The following is a 16,835-nucleotide window of genomic DNA, read 5'->3' as shown; positions in this document are numbered from 1 at the left end:
ATTGAACCAGTCCGGCCCTCGACTAGTACCCATTTTTTTATTTTGGCCGACTGTGTATTTGGGTTTGACAGCCCTGCTCTAATGCATTTGATTCTAATGCTGTTAGCTGTTTATAGTGTGTGTCTCTGGGTTGTGTTGAGAGAAGGGATGGAGGCAGAGGATGGGCAGCATTATGCAGAGGATGGAGGAGCCAACTGCATTTAACATTAGACCCCCCCGCCCTCACCCTCCCCCCCCCCGAGGCGCGTAGTCATTCGGGTAGTCTCCCTCTGAAGGTACACTACGTAAGAGAAAACTAGTTGCGTCAGCGGTGTAATCGGTACATTGGAGACGTGAACTCATTCGATGGACGGACAGTCGCGGACGGCTAGTGTGTCCTCGGAGCCGGGTCCACTCTGTGTCTTCCGCCGAGCCTCGAGCAGAAGTTAGACTCTTGGAGCTTACTTGCGGCCGACGACTACTATTGTGCGAACACTAGAGCGAACCTCTCTACCTGTTTTCGGAGCGGCATGTAGACATTACAAGATGCTCCATGAACTTTGCGTGGACCAACCTTTGGGACTCACTATGTTTAGCTGACTACCACAACTAGGTTACGACTCTTAAGAGAACCCTGAAGTGTGGAGTTTCTCTCCGAGCACTTTTGTGAGACACATGCACGAAAAGTCGCTGTTGTTTGATTTTTGTATGTTTTTTGTTTCCAATAAAAACTTCAGCGTTTTTCCATCGAACAAACACAAACTTAACAACCGAGAAAAGTACGATATGAGCTCTATTTTTGTTTCCCCAATAAACAGCCCTAATCTAAATTTCAGACTTCTTTCATCTCCTTGGTACGGTAGGGCAGGGCAGCGATCAGAGGGAGAAGGATGGGAGGATGGGTTGAGAGGGATGGAAGGAGGAGGAGGGGAAGAAAGAAGTGGATAGATGACGGTGAAACAGCGAGAGAAGTAGAAAGGAATCCAAGGATCAGAATCAGAAAGTATTGCCAAGTAGATTCAACACACACAAGGAATTTGTTTTGGTTCAAATGCCGCATACACAAACAAAGTAAGAATAATTAATTTGTGAGACATTTAGCCATTTTAAAACGCTTCAAAAGCATATTTCTTTCAGTATTTGGAAATTCGTTAGTGTGAAATATACACAAAGTAAGTATAATATGAATATGAGAAATGACTCTCAAAATTAAAATATGTGCAGTTTATGAAACTTTAAAGTGGAATAGCTATTTTAAAATAAAAATAAATAAAATAAATGTTTACAAGAATTGTTAAGCAAGTACAATATGAATGTGAAAAATTACTATAAAAAAATAAATGTTACAGTATAATAGCAGTTAAGGTGGAATAGCTGGAAAATGTAAAGTTTAAAGTGGAATGATCTTACAGTGTTGTGCAAAATAAACAGAGGAATGTGCAAGGTTTGCAGAATATAATATGAGTAATATTATTATAATAATAATAATAATACATGTTATTTAAATAGTGCTTTTCCTGGTGCTCAAAGTGCTTTAATATGAGAGGTGGTTCACATTATGTATGTTAACAGAACGCACATAATATTGAGTCAGTGTCAGTGGGGGTCCCGGGCCTTATTTATGAGGCCAGAAGCTTATAGTAAGGCACTATTATGGTGTGGTTATTACTGAATCCATATGGAAGTTAATCATCAGCAAACATATTAGATTGATCACATTTTGTAAAGATAAAATGCAAAACACTCACACGTTTCCTGTCTAATTTCCCTCATTATGTGATATCTGAGTGAGGATGCACACATGCTGTTTCAGTTGATCTATCAAATCTATTTCTATGTGGACACAAGCTGATTTTCTCCCCATGTTGCTATGCAGTTGGCCTACATCTTTCCGCATGGCTGAACAGACAAGTTGGACTCCTCTCTAGGAATGCTGATGTTGATGATACAGTCTGCTGTATGTGTGCGGGACGTCAGCTTATGAGAACTTATGAGTGCAGAACAGTGGTAACCCATTTACGAGGATGTGTGCTAATGAGTCAGTCTGGGCTGGCGTGTAACAGTATTTCTGTCTTATTTGGAATTAAAGAAAACATTTTAAGTTAAGTAATATAAATACTGATTTTAGGGGAAATTAAATGTATGTAATCGTTTATTTAGCAGGGACAATGCACACCAATTAACACTTAAAACAATAAAATGTGTCAAGCGTAAATATGCCAGATTTAGCTTTGAGCTAATTTCCATCTGCAGTCCCTCACATAAAACATTTAAGGACATGACATTTTACAAACATAGCAAAAACAAATACATGATATGCAAAAAGAGCAAGTGCAGCATATATCACATGGTAATACAATATAGCAGCAACGACATATAAAGTGCAAGAGAAGATACAAGAGATACATAAAGTGGGAGAGGAGATTCCCCTGTGTTAAAGTGGATTTAACGGTGATTGCACGTCTGTTTGTTTCTCAACCATTCTTTGAGTTGACCTTTGACGCTATTGAGTGTGGGACAATCCCGTATCTCAGTTGGGAGGCTATTCCACAATGAGCTGCCTTTAATTGAAAAGACATGTTGTCCAAAAGTGGTCCGTCTGCGGTGGACTTCACACTAGGGCTGTGCGATTATGGCAAAAATCATAATCACGATTATTTTGGTCAATAATTGATATCACGATTATTAAATACGATTATTCATTCACTTTGAAAACATCCGTTTATTGAACTTTAAAACAAATACAAATAATAATTTGAACAGTATCTTTTTAGCTGTTGATTACCCTGAACGTATAACTCAACTGAAAAACCAATACAAAAATAAATTATATATTCACATTTAAATAAATAATATCAAAATAATAAATACCAATAAACAAGATCAACAAATATTTTGGAGCGCACTTCAACAAGCGCATCGTAATTGCGATTAAAATACGATTAATTGCACAGCCCTACTTCACACATTACTTGAAACGTGACTTATATACCACATGTTCTTGTGTACCATTAGTTGTTTTTAGACATATTCTTCTTACATTTTCAATGCATTACTGCAAAAATGACGGAGCCAATGGTGGTTGAATCAAAACAAAATCCAAATAAAACATTAAAATATAAATATTTTCCTTTCATGGAAACTGTAAAACCTGAAATGTATCATTTTCACATGAATTCCAGAAACATTTAAACTAATACACAACAGATTTGGAGAGAATTTGCTATGGCTTCACAAAATAGCAACATTTTGGAAGCTTAAATCCGGAAATGTTGGGATTTATTTCTAAAAAAAAGTTATTTGTCTATTAAAAATTGTCAATAAATGGATTGAATTGCAATTGTCCCAGCCCTTGAAGATACACATATCTATACAAATATGGCTTTACACAATCAAAAATCAATTTGAAATGCAAAATGAGTATTATTATCATTCTTAGAAAGAGGTACCTCATCTCCAGGCTTTGCACTTAAAATCAGATTATGACACTGTGGCTCTTGCTTCCTTTAAAATGTGAATCTGAGAGCCTGAGGGCCGTGTAACAGACACAACCTCTACACCGCGCTGCACTGGGAAACATTTCCCCTGTGGCTTTAGGTTAGTGTGTATGCAGTCATTTATGTATGGCCCAGCAAAAGGACCTTGATCCAAATTAACTCCGTTGTTTTGGACCCCTTGTTTTTTGAGAAGACGCACCATTGCTCAGCTCTAAGCCAATATGACGGTCTGTCTCTCTTGTTCAGTAATTGTTATTTGAGATAAGAGTTTTTGCCCCGGGAGGCAGATTCAGTATTTTTGGAACAGTCTCATGCTTGGCTGGCTCATCGCATCTCGTGGCGTCTGCAGGTAGACATGCAGTGATGTCATTGATGACATTTTCGGAGAAGGAATATGCCACTAACCCCTTGAAAAGGTGCCTCACCTCTCGACCTGGACCTCGCTGCGCTATCAAAATAAACCGGATTCTTATTGCCGTAGTTATTTGGTTTCCATGCACCCGAGGGCTTCTGCTCTCACTCCTGGTCTGCACTGTAAAACTTCAAATAAATCTCTCAAGGTTAACCAAAGGATTTTATATATTCCCTCATAAAGGCCTCACATAAATACCATGTGATATTATTGTTTACATTTGAGGCAACAAGACGGTCATAAATGGTAAGTTCAGGGACTGCACACACAGCTAGAGCCAAACTCTGGGAAAATGAGAAACGTCGTTGACAGAATTTGCTAAAAAATGTGTTACAATTGCAGTTTTCATGGAGACATCAGAAAAAAAATGTGCATCATTAACTTCCCATCAGTCTATTCCTGTAAGCCGGAAGGAAGAACGAAGGATGTCATATAAGGTCGCCTGTAGGGCTGCTCAATTAATCCTATTTTAATCGCAATTACGATTATGGCTTGCAACGATTACGAAAACAACGTAATCGAAATAAAATCTTTTTTTTTTAATTATTATTATTATTTTTTTTTTTATTATTACTTTTTTTTAATTGGTTTTTCAGTTGAATTATACTTAAAGTTCAAGGTAATCAACTGTTAAAAACATAGTGTTTAAAAAAAATATCTCCAATAAATTGATGTTTTCAAAGTATGGATAATCGTTTTTAATAATCGTGATATCAATTATTGACCCAAATAATCGAGATTATGATTTTTGCCATAACTGATTAGCCCTAGTCATAATTTCACCCTTGTTGTTCATGTCTGCAGATCTGGTCATCATTTCAGCAGCTGCCTGCTTTATCTGCACTCTAAACCCTGTGATCTAAATGCGCTGTGCTGGGCCCTGTGACCCTCAAAGCTGGGGGGTCAACAGAAGAGCCACGTGTTGGTCTGGACCTTCAGTCGCATTATATCACATCCACTGGCTCAGATTCACGGGGGATTCTCTAATTAGACAGATTTAAATCTAGTACTCCGCTTTGTTGCATATCAAACACGTATAATCTGTGTGTTTACTGGGTATGAATGATTGATATTCGTGCTGCTGTGAACCCTGAGGTAGATGGTCGTCCTTCAATGGGAAGATCGGTGGTTCAAACCCAAGCACCTGGAGTCAACATGTCGATGTTGGTCAAGATACTTAACAAAGTTGCAAAGTTAGTTAATCAGATTGTACAGCTGCCTCTGTATGAATGTGTGTGAATAGGTAAATGGTGATTTGAGGGTGCTTTGAGGGGTTGTAAAGACTGGTAAAGATCCATATAACTGCAGTCTATTTCCCATAGTCCTCATTGAATGTGACTTCAGAACGGTTGCAAAATAACAATAGTTTTGATAAGATACTGTGTTTTCATGCAAATAAAAAACATCACAACACACTTTTGCTGTCACTTTGCAAGGAGTTAAAAACATGTGACATCTCTAACTTTGTAACATTCTCTGTTCATTTGCGTGCTCCGAGGACAATGGACAGTGCATGATGCAGCCATTAGCCCGTCACAAAGGAGCTATCTCATTCTGTACGCGTGTTCCCTCCCTGTTATGATCATTTTCATGCTATCTCAGGCTTGGGCTTTGTTTCCTGTCTCAGAGGGAACGGCTCACTCGAATCTTTAATGCTCTCCAGTTTTTGTGCTCGCTTAAAAATCCTAGCTTCCAAGCAGAACACGGCGTAGCGTCACACTCTCTACGCCGAGCCTCACCCCTCGTGGAATGGGGATATAATTTATAAAATGAAAAGTACATTTGTTGTGTAAATGACCACACGCTGTAGGATATTTAATCCTGCCTGTAGTCCATCCCAGTCATGTGACTTGACCTAGTTTTGTCTGCCTCCCTCCGTCTATCTCTCTCTCTTCTTTCTCTCACAGTCTCCAAGCGTTCTCTTTTTTCCGTCCCCTTCACTCTTGTTTCTCCCCCTTATTTCCCTCTCTTTTCTGTTCCCCTTCGTTCTCCCCCATGCTGTCTGCTGTCTGTATTTCCTTTTTGTTTTTTATGACTCGTCCAAGGATTTGTCTTTTTTTCCTCCTGCTGGGTTTAAATCTGTAATTAATTGTGGCCAGTAGCTCTGTCCTTAATTATAAACTGAATACAAACCAGTTTAAAAACTAAATATGTCATATAAAGGAAGTGTCCATTAGTTACAGCAAGATATGTTTTATTACTGAAGTGGTGAGTCATCAGATCCTCCTAGGCTTCTTCTAGATTTTCAAACTCAAGACGCAAGTCAGCTGATATCAAGCAGGTCATATTTGACTTTTGCATGCAGCTTTTATGTCTGGTCTTATTAAGCAGCATTTTGACGGTAGGCATCGAGATTTCAATGTCGGGTTTTTTCATTTTCCCTTTTTTTGTGGCCCTGACTCCTGAGCCAACACAACTTTTTTCAGTGTGAATGCTTATCTCAAATCATTGTGGTCAACTGTCTTGAATCTTTTTGTGACTAGCATGAGTGAACAGCATACAAAAATGTTGAAAAGATTATCCAATCAAGAGCAAATTCGGACTTTGCTGTGGTGTTTTATAGCGTAGACAGACATCATACTGTATGGTCTTCTTTATTCTACATTGCTTAAGGACTGGGAAAGCTGTCCGTGAATAACCAATAGAAAATGAAAACCGGGCTAATTAGTGTTCATACTGTATTATGCTGCCTGTGAATGGAGCTTCGTTCTCTAAGTGTGTCATGCAAAGACTGAAGTGGATACTAAGCCTTAAAAAAATGCTCTATTTTGACAAGCTGTCCCCTTTTCAAAAAATATAGACGTCTTGATGGAGACATCACATTCCCTTCCTGGCAATTTAGTGGTGTTTTATTTTCTTGAATCTAAGGAGACAAGACTTATCTTCAGTCCAGACAGTGTGCAGGTGATTCTGCGTAAGACCTTTTTGTGTTTGGAGCTTAGGCCACCTGCAGAAAGATAAGAGGAGACTATTCAGCTCAATATTACTGAAACACATGCTTATGAAATGAAAGAAAAAGCGATGTACATGTTTTTGATTTCTAAAATTACATATAATTTTAGCTGTCACTTTTATTCAGAGAGACTTGCATACATTTATTTACAGTAGAAATGTCTATATGTTGCTCTAACCCTAACCCTAACCCACTGACCCTCCGATTGGTAGACGCCCATTTATCCCTTTAGCCACAGCCGCCCTGATTGAAAATATAATGCTTTTTGAATCTTAGAGCAGAAAGAAAAGGGTAACATAGAAAGGTAAATAGATCAATCAACGCCCCTGTAAGAGCAGCTGCAAACGGCTTGGCAAAGTTTCAACTGTAACAATTTGGTGGCCTCTTGGAATGCGTGGCATGTATCCATTCCTGAAGAGCACAAAAGATCACTCAGGCTTTGCAATAATACTGTACCCATTACAAGCCTCAGCTGCCTCTCGCTGTGCAGCCAATACAAGCCAGTTTCTATGATAAAACAACACGTGGGTTATAAGTTCTTTCAGGCCACTATCTCTCTTCAAATACCAATTAATGATGTAGCCTTGGTGTTAAAGCTTTCAATGTCAAGGCTTTGTGAAAAAAGCAACCCTTTGTTCGGTGTGCTATTGCTGTTTCGGAAAGAATTACAATGAAGATGTCAGTTATTTTACACTACTCTAAACGTAGGATACCGAGCTGTGGGGCAGAGCAGCAATCACATACAGTAGCATAAGCAAGGTTTTATATTCACAGCTCAAGGCTGGACAGCTACATTATCATAGAGGAGGTATTTTACACCTCTATAATGGAATTCAAAATAATGAAGGTCGTGAATCTTTTTGCATGATAGGCCTATTTAAGAGTTATAATTTGTACTTTAAAGGCTCATTGAGTTATGAATATCCTTGTTTGTATTACTTTTTTATTTTTACGTAACATGCATACAGATGGACATTGTCAAGTCTTGAGACCTTGGGAATCATTATTTTTGTTAAACTGGCTCAGATGTTAAGTTTGGTGGAAATGAATGTCTCTATGGTTTTTGTTATGTTTATGAACAGACATTTTTGTATGAGTCTAATTTCTCTAAGTCCTGTCAAATGTTATATTTAAAAACGTTCATTCTGCCTCAATGCTGAATTTCCTTTCCAAATGGCTTGCTTGAAACTTAAAGGCCAGCTGCAAGTATGCTTATTGTTAAGAGTAAGTGTACTGCTTCTGAAGGTGCAACAGTCTTAAACAAAGACTTTCATATCGGACCTGAAACAAAATGTTAAAGTTAAACTCTGTATGAGAACTCTGTTGTCTCAATTCATTTTCTTGGCCAAAACTCTCCCTCCCAGAACTTGACTTGGACAGGAAAACGGGGATTACAGATTCGAGTCCCTCGCAGTCCAGCCTGGCTCAACGCCATATAGTGATACTGAATCAGAGGTGTGCACTTTACAACCAATTTACTGCAGGTTTTAAATTCTGGACAGGATAACCTCAATATATTTTCCTTCTGTGGTCCCCAATGGAGCTTTACAGTCAACAGGCTGAAATCAACATTACTGGTTGTCCAAATCCCCCATTCATATTTAATGTGCCTCCAATTTAAAAGGGGATTTTAGCCAATGACTCTTTGGCTCTTATTTTCTGTTTGTAAAACTGTCATACGAGTGGTCTGTCTTATGTAACTCTTATTAGACTGTATTATGAACTTTTTTTATTGTCGTTCTGTTTTTCTGTGCACACCAATGCGCTGCAGCTGTAGCTCCAGATGTTTTCAATCAGATTTTGAATTATGTACCACTTCATATGAATGTTTCTGTAGCAGGCTTGTTCCAAAGTCTCAAATGAGAGGATTTGCTGCTTCTCTGTTTTATACATCACTATAAATTAAACAATCTGTAGTTTTTTTACCCCAATGTGTATTACCCCACTGGTATGTAACATTTTGAATAGGTAAAACACTTGCTTCCATAAGATGAAAATCACCACAAGACTACAGAGACGACATTATTCAGTTCAGTGGATTGGGTCGTAGTATAAGCGTTTGTACCTATGCCACGGATAAGAGATCAGGTACAATAGGCCTGTCCACAGCAGAGGCAGATTGAGAATGCTTTGACTTTGGCTCGTGTCATACTTGATCTGTGAATGTGGGTAAGAGTGATAGGACACATTGTTCAGGAAGAAAAGAACAGAAGAGGTGGGTGGCAGCACACATCCTATGTCCTGTTTTGTCCTTGGGTGTTTGTACATAATCCTCAGTACGTGGATTCAAGATGTTTTAGGCTGAGACGGCAGGAGGTGGTTAAAGCGAGACTGTGCTCCTGTAGAGCCGGGAGCGTGGGCGTGTGGAGCCAATTTAGCCGGCTAACAGGAAGCGTGCTCTGGGAGCTTCCAGCAGAACTCAGGGCAGTGAGTGGGGCACAGGTCGCTAAACTGAACCACGCCTCACTTTCTGCACACATAGATTTTCCCCTCTCACAATATTCATCCTCATACTGGTGCATTAACATCAGTTGATGGAGGCAATTCTCTTTGATCACTCCAAAATGTCAGCTGCAATGAAGGAAAAGCGAGGCCACGAACTGAGGCCAGAACCGTATCTTATTGCCATTAATCAACGCTAAAAATAGCAATAAGGACGCTCTATAAAGCAGTGCAATAAAAGGTTGAATCCTACAACATATTTTGCATCAATTTCCCCCTATGATCCATGACGAGAACCACATAAAACAAAGTTGTATCACTTTCTTTTTTTCTCAGGGTGATATTTCACAGCTGAGAAAGGGCCAGTGTGCGCTCTGCCAAAGGCTGTTGGCGTGGGCAGAAAGTCCGTCATGTGAACGGCTACTGTAAAAGATCTGCTAAGGGATAGTAGATTTTAAATGCTTCCTTGTGTCCGTCCCCGGTTGAAAGGAGCCTCTTTTTACCCTCGCAGCTCTTTCTGAGTCCAATCACACAAATTTGATTAGCGTTGTTTGCCCAAGGAGCTGCTCTGGCTGCCAGCCTGCAGTGAGGCCCTTGTTCCCCTATTTGCCCCGGAGAAGAGTTCTGACGTGCTAGAGCGCTCTTTGAACCGACCCTTTCTTTTCTTCCCCTCTAACCTCATTTACCACACTCTTCTCCTGTCTGTGACTGCTCACCAGCAGCCTGCCTTTGGCTTCATCACGTCACAGCAAGTGAGACAAATGGCTGCTATAAATTATCAGGAACCGCGGCTTCAGTGTCATCTAAGCTTAACCCTGGCGCTGTAACGTTTTATCCAAACGCAGTACATCTCTGTGGGAACCTGCCAAAATACATCCATCTGTCATTTAGTATTGAATACTTTTTTTAAATAACTACTTTACTTTTTAGCCTTCATGTTTGCAGGTGTACTATCTGGAAGCAATCGAGTTTGGTTTTGGCATTTAAGAGTGTGTGGGAAAGAAATCAAAACGAGATTTGAAACATTTCCACACAACCAATCCAGTGACTCGTGGAGGCGGTGGGGTTACTTTACACCAAGAATTACAACCGTATTGGATGGAAGCCTGTGGGCGGAGCTCTGGCAGCAGCGGATTGAACCACAACCACAACCACACTTTCAACTAGTTGTCTCCAGACGTGTGTTCTCATTTACAAAGTGTCAGAATGATGTCTGTCTCCGCGAGTCATAACAACAAGGGCTGGGGAAGACTTTTTAATGATCTTTTTCAAACTAAAAGGTACATAATTCAAAGATTTTCAGCTATGCAAAGCTGTGTCAAATTTGCACCAAATAGTGTTGAGGTATTTGGAACTAATGTATTTGTAAATTAATTCAGTTTTGTTCTGCATTGTTGTTTCTTTTTCGGACACCCGTATTCTGCTCAAGAAGCAATCTCCAATAAGTAAAACATTAATAATACCTGGTTAAAGTAAATAAAATAAAGATTTTGGTAAAAAGTATCTGGAAGTACCCATGGTTTCTAGACTGACATGTGCTGCTCAACAGCCCTAAAGTCACAGTTTTTACAAAGGTCAGTTTGTCTGTTTTACCTTTTCTACAGATGCCTTGCAGCTCCAAATGCCACACCAGGGCAACTGCCACTTTCATTATTCTAAGACTGTGTGAAAGTGCAGACTCAATCTCAGACAAAGTCAGAAGGCATGTTTTTCCTGAAAGAGCCGTTGCAGAAAGGTGCTCTTGTTCATTTCAAAAGCGCCTCGGTTTAGGTCTCGCAAAACACAGCGGCTTAATAAGTCATTCAATAAAGCTGTCCAGTTAACTTTTTATTGCCAGACCTCAAACAGCAGTGGTTTTGAGAGAAACAAATGCAAGTTGCAAATTTCAGTCACTTTTTGTTTTCCAGTTAAGCGAGCACTACTCATAGTGTCAACCTTCTTGTCATTTTGTGAAAGGAAGTTTTGCCGCGAGTAGTCTGGTTTGTTTTGGCTGAATCTGAAAATTATGTCTTGGAGCCAAGGTCTTCATGGGTATCTGTTTCTTCAGATTTTGTCTAATCTTCCATTAGGGCTTAAAGAAGCCCCTGGGTGGCCCTAATTCATCCAAGGTCATGTAAATAATGTCTCTAGAGAATCTGTAGCAAGGGAAAGGGGATATGCCTTCAGTTTCTTTACGTACAAGCAACATGCAGCTTCACATGAGGGGAATCCTGTTTAGTTTGACACAATATACCATATCAAATATTCAACATACTGCCGCGGCTTGTAAGTCCTTTGAAAACGTAGGCCCTTGTTTATCTTATGGGTCACCATATGTCCTCTGATTCAGTTCACCTGCTTCCTGCGCAGAGACCCTTAAGTAATAGGGTCCAACTAAGGGAGGAATTTCAACCCAAAGGCTGTTTTTCAAAAACTGCAAGAAGGCGTGTAATCAATCTAGATCGTCAAAATAAATATGTAAACAACAACAACATTGTGTATATGTGTGTAAAATAAGTCTATTTTTGTAGCAAGTATAATAGAATGATCGGCATCTAGGTATTGCCTCCGGTAATCTTTATGAGGTTTGCTTTGTTGTCATGATAGATCTTCTCAGGCTTTGTTCTGGTTGAGATACATAAGAGCTTAGAGGCATGTTTAAATGTGTCTCTCTTTCCATTTTTTCCCCCCTTTCAAAATGGATATTATCTAGGGGGAGGGAAGACAGTTTGCTGATGGAGCAGATATGCTCGGAAGCAGGTTGGATGCTTTCCATCCCCGATGATCGGGATCAGAGAAGGGTGCAGCAGCTCACATGAGAAGTGTTTGATTATCAGCTGACGGGTTCTGAAGAGTCTTTTAGCTGCTCACTGAGAGCGCACTGAAGTGAAGAACAGGGCAAGTTGCTTCATCACATAGCCTCTGTCAGAGCAGTAATTGTTGGTGTAATGAGACGCTGCGGCATAGGATTAGCTCTCTTTAGAAGAAAGCAAACATCAGAGGATCATTAAGTCTATTACTTAATGACTTTCATTTATAGGAAAACAACATGAAACGCAAACACAGAGAGCATTGACACAGTAGTGATTGGGGCTGCAACTACTTTTCATTATTGACTCATCTTCTGATGTGTTTTGCAATTAACCATTTAACCTAAAAAATGAAACAGCAAATGGAAAGGTCCATTTATTGTCAAGTCTCCACATGTCGGCAAACGGTTGAAACACGCTCTCTTCAAGGCTGTTGGTGAGGACATGCCGGAGAACTAGGAGTTCTGCAGAATTCTCTTTAACATGTTTTCCTCTCCTTATGTCATGGCATGCTGTAGTATACCGCTGAAGGTGAATGGCATTCACAACGGTGACCGTGGCGATTGATAGCTCCTTTTCTGGTCCGTCCCTCTGCGCGTTCTACCAAGACCTCGGCCCCTGGAGTCCCATGTGGGAAAGGCTTTTCTTTATTGCACCTGGGAGATGCATTAAAGGCCCAATGAACTTTGACCTTGGGCTTGATCACCCTGGCAACGCACGACACGAACAATCATTACACTTAAAAAAGAGGCTCGGCTGCAATTCCTTAAACTCTCGTAAACGCTTGAATGTATTTCATTCAAAAGACTTGACTTTGTGGGGATCTTGTAAAGTCTGCAAGCACTCTCACTGATGTATCCGTGGTAAATGAGAATCATCCGTTAATACAAATACTTCAGTCGTTGATGTTATCTGGCAGATTTGTTATAATTGCAAATGTACACACCTTTGTTACATTAGAACCTTGTCATTAAGCCTTTTCTTTTCTGAGCCGTATATCAACAGGAACAAAAATACTTCTTTCATTAGCGGGACATCTCAAAGGCTTTCCTTCATTAGCACAAGGTTGTAAATGCTGGATGCGATTTCATTAGCGTCCTATCTTTAATGAGGAAACCCCCAGCGTGTTTACATTGCTCTGATCCCCCATGATGGCCGGTAAGGAAAATGCTGATTGGCTCCGGAGCGTATGAGCTTGTCCCCCCCAAAGATTGGATCATACAGTCATTAAAGCCAATGAGCTCAGTGTTGCTTAGAAGTGAAGAGCGAGAGCAGACAGTTCTGTAATCACAGTCCTGCTAAAGTATACGGCCCAAGACGTGCAGTGTGATGGGGAAGATTTAATGGCAAGACATGTACCAACCTTACCACTCATGACAGCGGATCCTAAACCTGCACATACACGTTTGAGCTTTCATCATTTACTTCAAGGCCAGAACAACTTCAATAAAAATGATTCATGATACCAACAGAAAAAAGACGTGCATACTTCTGAAGTTTTGAGTTTTTCAAATATTTGTCAAACTCAACAGTCGTTTTCAGAATTAGATTTTTTTTTAATCTCATTTATAGATATTTACATTGAAAATAGCAAAGGATAAAGTTCCCTATTAAGGTGAAATACCAAAGTGTTTGATCACTGTTATTTTAACATTGCTCCGTCCCGTGGGAACATTACTCGAGTGGATGGCTTGCAGTGTTGGGTTCTTTTTGGGGGGAGTGGAGCTGCTGTCTGCTTAGTTTATTCCTGATTTTGGTAAAGTCCATTTTGACTGGGAGCCTGGGCTCATATGTTAATGCCTTAATGTTCAGTGACATAGCTCGGAGCTATACAACATGTGTCATTGTTTGCCCTTTAACCCCTATTGTACAACCAGGAATGTGCCATTTTCCAGCAGGATTGATTTATTTGGGAAAGACGAGGGAATTGTAACGGATAGTTATAGATGGAACAGGATTATTCATAACCATTTTACACAATTTTTCCAAGTAGAAAACCAAAGTGCATGAACCTTATCCATTAGTACTGGAGAACGTGCAATGAGATACTCAAGTAGAGACATTCTTGAGGCCTTTTTAAGTAGGAATTATCAGGGCTTTAAGATAGAAAACCGTTTTTAATGTATTTTTTTATAGCTATTATTTTTGAAAGTAGGAACATTTGCATATTTAAGGAGTCTTTCCTTTGTAGTTTACAATAACACATGGTTTATCTGTGATTGATGCACACAAAGATCAATTATGTGAATTGTTTATCTTCATCTTCATCACTACATTCTGGATCTGGATTATTTATCATTTGTATGCATGATGACATAACATGAAACCAATGTATCACCACAGTCGTTGCCATGGCTATAAAGTTCTTGTATGGGGTTGATGATAGGCAGTTATCTTCAAATCTCTGCAGAAACATACTGAAATAATCTGAATTGATTAATTGCAAACAAGCTAAGAGGAAAAACATGCGTCATTGTGCTTTGGGGTGAACTAATCCCTAATGATTGACAACAAAGTTACAGCTTTTTCAGATCTAAATCAAACACACATATTTATCACATCAATATATCTTAATCAAATCAAACATAATTGTCTATAAAATGTAATCATGCCCTTCCAACATGCCTTAATGCTTAATAATCCCCCTAATGTGTTCAACAGTCCCTGCTATTGTTTCTGATATTAACAACAGCATTATGGTGCTCTTTAAACAGCAAGATAAAGATGTGGAGAAACATGTGTACTTCAAGTGTAATGAAACATTCATAATGCCTTCTTCGTGGGTTTTATTTAATTCACGATACTCAGGGTGATCTCAGTCTGCCTGCGTTTGCTCTTGCTGGTCCAGACTTGCTCGCTCCATCCGTAATGCTAATCAAAGCTCTGAAAAATGCATCGGACGCGAACACATCCACATAACTGTACGTGCACGCACCCTCGCACACTCGCGCTTGCACACCCTTATGAGCAGAACATATCCCAGACAGCTTATCATGGGGAACTAATTCAATATCCCTTTGCCTGTTTTAAATGTCATTCTTTGAGCTCATCCGGAGTGACATGTTTTTCATGGTGGAAATAAAGGCGCTTTATTGGGCTCAGAACACATTGACGGGGGGGTCTGCCGCCCGCTGCTCTTGATGTTTGCTGGAAATCTAAAGGTCCTCATGAGGAATGAATAAAGTTTGGATTTGCAGAGACGTGCCAATGCCAATGAGATCCGCATGAGCTACCCAGTCGATAAAGCCTCAGCAAATCCTCCTCTGACTGAGAACAGTGATCTTCATACAGACATTTCTGCTTTGGCGCTGTCAATCATGAAATGAAATGCCACCCATATAGCTCTTTAAGTCTATAGTATATAGAGGGTGCTACAGGGTCAGAGTATGGCACGTATTTGCACATTTGTTTTTGCTACGGGGGCATTTGGTTCCAACTTTCTGGTCTATTTACTTTCACATGCTCCTACAGTGTTAAATCCAAGAAATATATGTAACATATTCTACTGTAGCTTTATCTGTTGCTGTTTCTCTTTGCTAGATGTCAGAGGCCGACGAATCCCTGTCTGCAGGGGGTACAGCCCACTCAGTTGCTTCATTGTGCCGGATAATGACTTCCCTATTGAAAATGACCTCCACGACCCAGAGACAGACAGTAAGACTGCCTCGTCCAGCCCCTCGGGCAAATTTGGCATTTTGCCCGCAAAGAGTTGCTGACCTCACTTCCCTGCCCGGGCCGATCTTTGCCTTCCTTCAGGCCAGAACTTACCCAGTATCCTGCAGATTCTGTCACTCTCTGGAGCCATTGCCCTGGGCATGAGCATTGAGGTTAGAGTGAGGGCCAGCTGGCTACAGAACTGTGAATGTGAGAGGTGGGCTGGGTCTGATAGTTACTCAATGATAGCGGGAATGAATTGTTTAACTCACTCGTCTCACCATTAGTACTACAAGGGAGATTATAGCTCAGCCCGTAGAGGACTTGGATGGGAACCGGATGATCTACGAATGGTCATTGGTTCAAGACGCCGTACAGGCTAACAAAAAAACTTGTAGTGTGGACTGGTATTTGGAAGGCTGCCTGCACACTTCCTTTTATCACAGCAGTTTTTAACGGTTAACCAGTCTTGTCCATCATCAAGCAGTAGCCTGTTTCTTCTATGTTTCATATGTTTCTTTATGTCTTTTATTGCAGGGTTCCTGAAGCCCCAGTGCTCGTTGGCTCCTCCCATGCAGCGGGGTCGCTCGGGCGAGGCATGTTCCTGTTTCACCGGCATGTGCCACCTCCATCAGCGTCGCATATCCTCAGGTAACACCGACTGTAGGAAACATACTTCTTGCTACTTGAGTATTGTTTTTGTTCTGCAGTGCAATCTTTGGAAAATGCACTTGTCCTACAAAATGCTATTTTTAAAGGGGCAACTCATGACTTAATATGAATTATATTTAGTGATGTCCTACATTGGAAAGTACTGCTTTCTTACATACACACACTTACTGTAGCCTCCGGTCCGAGGTGTGGCTGGGGGCCTTTTTGGAGGCAGTCTGGTTTTTGTATGCTTAATGGTGTCTTTGCATGCTGAGCCCCAGTGATGGACAAGTTAACAGTGTTGCTCTCGGATCAGCCCCCTTCCTCTCCCCTTCTCACACCAGCGTATATTCTGAAACTGTCTGGTATGCGGCTAATTAATAGGCGACAGAGCTGTTCAGAACATGTGGTTAATGCTGATACATTTATCACTCCATCCCCAAAGGCTCCCACCCCCC

General features: G+C 40.4%; 1 protein-coding gene across 1 annotated transcript in view; it reads right to left on the bottom strand.

The window, feature by feature from the left end:
- The window catches only part of otofa (otoferlin a), a 934,066-nt gene that overhangs the window by 575,718 nt on the left and 341,513 nt on the right, over positions 1–16,835 (bottom strand). The gene's annotated exons all lie outside the window — the stretch shown is intronic.

This window comes from Notothenia coriiceps, unplaced genomic scaffold (assembly GCF_000735185.1).
Source record: "Notothenia coriiceps isolate Sejong01 unplaced genomic scaffold, NC01 NC01_scaffold00037246, whole genome shotgun sequence".
In the NCBI taxonomy this organism is placed as follows: domain Eukaryota; kingdom Metazoa; phylum Chordata; class Actinopteri; order Perciformes; family Nototheniidae; genus Notothenia; species Notothenia coriiceps.
This window is presented reverse-complemented; position numbering and strand designations above follow the sequence as displayed.